A 6,338-nucleotide genomic window follows, 5' to 3' on the forward strand; every position below is an offset into this window, starting at 1 on the left:
TGCTGCAAAGGGGAGCATTTTTTTGAACTATCTAAATCTAAATACATAGCATACACAGGAGGCTTTTCTTTCTTATCTGCCCCTTTCCCTTTCATTTTATTCTGACTATTACAATTTCTCCTATAAAGCCACAATCTACAAAAATATACTAATGCACTTAAACAAAGAAAATATACAAAAAAGAAAACTACAAAGCTAAACAAATATACCAGTAATAAGGCCACAGTGTAAGCTTACTCACGCGTCTTCTTATTTCTCTTTTTAGCAAGCCCAGGAGTTATCACCTGTATGTCCACGTCAGTAGTTTGATCAATCCCACATCAGTGGAGCACAGAAATCATCAGGTTTAAACAACGCTTGCTTTACTTTCAATCCTGTAAAAAACTTCATTAACAACAACTTAATCTCACCTTCTCTTTTCCGTGTGCGGCCTACTCCTACTCCTACTCCTGGCTGGCTCGCCACTTTGAAGAAAAGGATGCCGCCACTTTTGTAGAGAACGCCAGACGAATTTCATATTTAATATAAACAGTTTATTTACAATTGTTCTGAATAGCTCAATGGGCTATTGCAGGAAGCATTTCTTGATAAACAATATACAAGCCAGAATGAATGATCAAAACAAAGCAATGTAAAGCAAAGAAATCAGGATGCTATATACAGACAAAGAAATCAGAGACAGACAAAGAAAAATTCAAAATGCTTCCTACCTCTTTGTTTCCCTCTAGTTTTATACCGGGCCTCTGACTAATTCTCTCATACAACATTCCTGTGCAAGTCTCTGAATACCACAAACTGTTAATCATGTGCAGAACATCTGCTTTCTATTACCCCCCCTAACTTCTAGCCAACAGACTTTCTGGAGTCTGCCTTTGGCTAATGTGTTGCCACATTCTTTTCATGCCTCAGGAGGGTTAGTGTTAAAACAGCTTGTTGTAATCATGGAGCCTTCCACTCCGCATTTTTCATACTTTTAATCTTTCATGCTTTTATTCAACACTTTGCAAGATACGGCCTCCAAAACTGAACACAATACTCCTGGTGGGGCCTCGTCAACGACTTATACAGGGGCATCAACACCCCTTTCTTCTGCTGGTCACACCTCTCTATATACAGCCTAGTAACCTTCTAGCTATGGCCACCGCCTTGTCACACTGTTTCGTCGCCTTCAAATCCTCAGATACTATCACCCCAAGATCCCTCTCCCCGTCCATATCTATCAGACTCTCACAGCCTAACACATACGTCTCCCGTGGATTTCTATTCCCTAAGTGCATCACTTTGCATTTCTTCGCATTGAATTTTAATTGCCAAACCTTAGACCAGTGATGGGCAACCTTTTGAGCTTGGTGTGTCAAAATTCGCCAAAAAACCGAGCATAACTCGGGTGGTGTGTCACTTCGAGAAAAAAACCATAATTTCGCGATATTTATAGTTTAAATAACAAAAATGTATAATTGTAATATATAACTGTATTTAATAAACGAAAAACTAATTATTTAACTTACCTACTTAGTGACTTCTTTGTTCATCTGTCAGTCGGTTTCTTTTGTTGGTCTTGATAATATTTAACTTGTGTGGGGTGCCGTGAACTAAGATAAGTGAGGGGGAGGGGGAATTCTTTAACTAATCTGCCTATTAGTGACTTTGTTGTTGCTGAATTTCATTGGCTAAATCTTCAATTGAAGGTTGGTATTTTGTACACTTCAAGCCCAAGCAAGCGCTACTAACTTCATCTGTCAATCTGTTTCTTTTGTTGGTTTTGATATTATTTAACGCTGAGAATAAGGTTTCACAAAAGTACGTAGAGGGAAAAATTGTGAGTAAAGCCATTGCTATATTTTTCAGGGTGCTAAAAGTGTCTGGTAATCGGATCCAGGCACTCCAAATTTCCTGGTAACTCAGATATTCTCTTAATAATTGCATCTTTATTCTGCATATCGTGAAATAGAACTGGTGCACATCTTAGGAGAGTTTCTTTAATAAATTCTCCCTCACTGAGTGCTTTTCCATGCTGAGCTATGGAGTGAGCAATGCTCAAACTTGCAGATGTTAAATTTGTAGAACCTTTTACAAATTTAAGGATGGACTTAGATTGGTTCTTATAAAAGTGTAGCTGCCTGGAAATGTATTCCTTCCTTTCATCCTCACTTTTTTCAAGAGCTGGGAATGATTAGTTTCAAAATGTCTATTTATATTCCACGTTCTGCTTACTACCGTTTCAGTACATAGAATGCAAAATGATCTGCCATTTTTTTCTATAATGCCATACATCTCGGTCCATGTCTCTTGAAAGGGTCGGCTACTGCTACTACCACTTCCTTTACTTAACCTTGGTTTTTTATTTTTTGGGTTCTCCATCAGGGGGGCAGAGACAGAAGATAGAATTATAGATAGCCTGTTAGCCCTGCAGGCAATTAGGGGTTAACTAGCCTAACTGACCACCTTATGTAAATTAAGATGGCTGCTGCTATTTCCAATGGCGGGAAACGGCACCCATAGCACATGTCCTCGCCTCTCCCAGTCTCCCCCTCACCTATCTCAGTAATGATGGTCAATTACAAATCCACGACACCCCAGAACAGTAGATTGGATGATGGTTGCTGGTAATGGTGATCACAGGGCCCTCAGAGATGCGTCCCCCACGGCATTCCGCTGCTCTCTGCTCCGCCGGCTGGAAGTGAGGTCAAAGATCCCCTAACGGCCGTGCAGGAGCCGGGGCAGAGGGAGCAGCAGGGAGGGAACAAGCGGAGGACTCGGAGGGAGCCAATAGGAGCGCACATGGCACCCCCCCAGCGGGTAAACATGCACGGGGGGGGAGGTCGCGCTGCACCTGGGGGGGGGCGCATCGGCGATCCGCCCCGGGTGTCAGCAAGGAACTCCGCTGCTTCTCTGTATGCGGCCACATGCGGCCGCGTGTCACTGAAAATGGCTACGCGTGTCAGTACTGACACGCGTGTCATAGGTTCGCCATCAGGGCCTTAGACCATTCTTCTAGCTTCCTCAAATCCTTTTTCATGTTTTTCCACTCCCGGGTGTCCAGTCTGTTACAGATCTTAGTATCATCCGCAAATAGGCAAACTTTACCTTCTAACCCTTCGGCAATGTCACTCACAAATATATATATATATATATATATATATATATATATATATATATATATATATATATATATACAGGGTATATATATATATATATATATATATAGATAGATATATATATATGTTATCAGAAATTGAGAACTTGCCACTCTGTCTCTGCCCTCCTCCCTCCCAGAAAGTAAGCTGAGTGTCCTCTCCCCTCTCCCCAGTTAGGTGCTGGTTATATTAATTCAGAACCAATGTCATATCTTTTGTTCATGCTTTCAGTGATTGATGTTTGCTTTTGGATTTTAATTAAACAGTAACATACAGGTAATTGGGTTCACTTCATCCTTTGCTGTGACTGGCTGTGGCTTTCATACCATGACCCCATGGCTTTTCTCATCAGGGTACTTTCCTGCTCAGGGCAGCAAAACATTAACCCTGTGTAATGGAAGTGAATTTTAAAGATTGATTTTCAACTCTGTCTTTGACCGATAGTAACATTTCTTGTGAATACAAAAATAAGTTGGAATGCAGAAGATAAGACACAGCTCTAACTAATTTGGTATTAAAAGGGGAGGATGGTTCTTGTTTCCAGGTCCAGCCTGGCCACCTGTAGTTGGAAATCATGTGACCACGTTCCCACAGTATGGCTTGTTTACCTAAACAGAGAAGCATTCTGTAATTTTCCTTAGCTCTGAACATGAGCTCAGAGCCTAAAAAAAAGGGAGGGCTTGTCACAGCAGAGTGGGAGCTCATATGTGAGCAACGTATGTGCTGCGCAGAGGATCTGTTCCTGGTCCAAGAAACTCCTGGTTCTCGCTGTGAACCGCCCCCCCCCCCAGCTGATGTTACGAGCCTGGATGATGTAAGGACCAGTGATGTATGTATTATTGCTCTTTTCCTGGTCTAAGAACTCTTTGCATTGCTTAGATGTAGAGACCAGTGATGTAATGATTGTTTAGCTAATCATTGTGTGTATAGAGCTAATCATTGTATATGTGCTAACAATTGTATACACCTTAAACATTGTAGAATTTAGCTCCTCTAATAAAGGTCTTATTTACTTGATACGAATCCAAAAGAATCCACATTAATTATTGGGTAGTCTTTGTCAGTGAGGCAGGCTGTAAATCCATAGCAGTTCATTGATAAAGCACTCTGCTTATGTTCAGCTGCAGGAAGAAACTAAATTTATGCTGATGACAGCAAATCTAGCAAATCTGAGGGCTAGCAGGGCCATCTTACAGGCCTAGTATAGAAAGGAATATACACACTCTTGGAGGTCCCCCCTATGATGCATCAGAAGGGATGGCGCAATCATGCATCAAACCCGTCAGTAGCCATAGTGAAAATGTAAATTCCTCCGGATCATAGTAAAGTCTGCTTAGAATATTTTTGTACATAACTTCATAGGGCAGTGCATGTTTCAACACTAGCACTGTAGGTTGGGTTGGGAGTTGTATAAGGGGAGTGGGGAAGGGGACATAGGATTAGACACACATTGCATCTCTCTATGTACAGCGGCCTGACTGCAGCCAGTTGGGCTGATGGTTTTGCTAAACGAGGGGTAGAAGGAGGTGGGGGCCAGGGGGGGATGCAAAGAGAGAGGTTTGCTTATCTATAATTTTTTCCCCCAAGGTAGGGAGGAAAAGTACATCTGCCTTACAGTTACTGATTATGTACACAGTTTTTGGAAGGGCAGAGCCGGGATTCCCTGCAAGTTTGCTGATGGCTAGGGAAAGGGAAGGGGTCACGGTAGACACTGCAGACCTATTGACTCACACAGACAGAGAACAGCATGCTTGCTGAAAAGCTGAGAGGAGGAGCGATTGAAATGAAACAAATTGGTGAGGCAAGAGTCCCCTTGGCTGAATTCATGCTGACTCTGTCCCATTAAACCATGTTTGTCCATAATCGATTTACTCAACTTATAGGGGGGAGGGAGGGTGGTTTGGGGTGTTAGGAAGGTACCTGGGGCCTTTTGGGGGAACTAGGAGGCGGGAGGAGAAGGATGGGATGAAGGGAGGGGGAAGGGGGTCCTGGGTGGGAGTAGCAGGAGGGATGGGTTAGGGGATGGTAGGATCTGGTAACAGGCATGTGTTAATAAGTTATCCATTGATCGTTGGGGGGGAACTGAGAGGGAAGGGGGAAATTGTTATTTGGGGTTTCTCAAGGAAATTTATCAAAGTTGGAGGGGTGTTCATTTCATGTGAGGGGGGGATTGGAATAAGTTGGGGGTGAATGGGAAGAAAACTGGATAATTGTTTTTCTTTAAGATTGGAAGCAGTTGTACGAATATTATTATGTATTGCTGTATGTTGTCCAGTCCCACTGGGACCATAAGGTTATTCTTCAATAAAAATGTTGAAACATAAACCATGCTTGTCTATGTGTTCTGTAATTTTATTCTTTATAATAGTTTCTACTATTTTGACCAGCACTGTCATCAGGCTTACCGGTCTGTAATTTCAGCACAGTAGTTAACTTCAGCGGTAGACATCAGCGCACAGCATATTAAAATGTATGTCAAGGAGGCTATAAACTAATCCACAGCAATATGAGACATTTAAGCAGTGGCTTAGCTAGGGGGGACTGGTCCCCCTACTTTTGGCTCAGGTCTCCTCCACAACTGAAGTAGATCTAGAATAGCTGGCAGAGATGCTCAATCCCCACCAGTGGACAATATCCACTGCCTGAACTGCCCAAGTAGGAAGAAGTCACGGCCTCCTTTCCAGCTGCCAATGTTTGCATTCTTTGCACATGCTCCGTTCATACACGAATAGAGCATGCGCAGAGTGCAGACATCAGTAGCTGGAAAGGAAGCCACTGACTTCTTCCTGCTTGAGCAGTTTGGGCAGCAGATTTTGTCCACTGGTAGGGATTGGGCATCCCTGCCAGTAAAGAAAAGATTAACATTGCAGCAGTGGAGGGGGGAGGAGGAACTATATTGCCATCCCTGGGCACCCCCCAAGATCCAGTTCTGGCTATGCCCCTGTTTTAAAGCTGTACCCTGATGTTTACTTGGTGAGAAATGTACTACCAGGTCTGAGGTGGCATAGAAGGGTATGGAGAATTCCTGACCCGAACCCCTGCCCTTAATATATCTTCTGCATCAGCCCTGAACATCCCTGGTAGTCTAGAAGCCCCTCCCTCCCCTGGATCTAACTCCTGCACCCCGAGTGAAAAATAAATTCCCTGGGATTAGTAGTACTTTCTTCCCTCCCCCCCCATCCCTGACATGACCCATCCTTC

The sequence above is a fragment of the Microcaecilia unicolor genome, chromosome 11 (genome assembly GCF_901765095.1).
Source record: "Microcaecilia unicolor chromosome 11, aMicUni1.1, whole genome shotgun sequence".
Taxonomy (NCBI): Eukaryota; Metazoa; Chordata; class Amphibia; order Gymnophiona; family Siphonopidae; genus Microcaecilia; species Microcaecilia unicolor.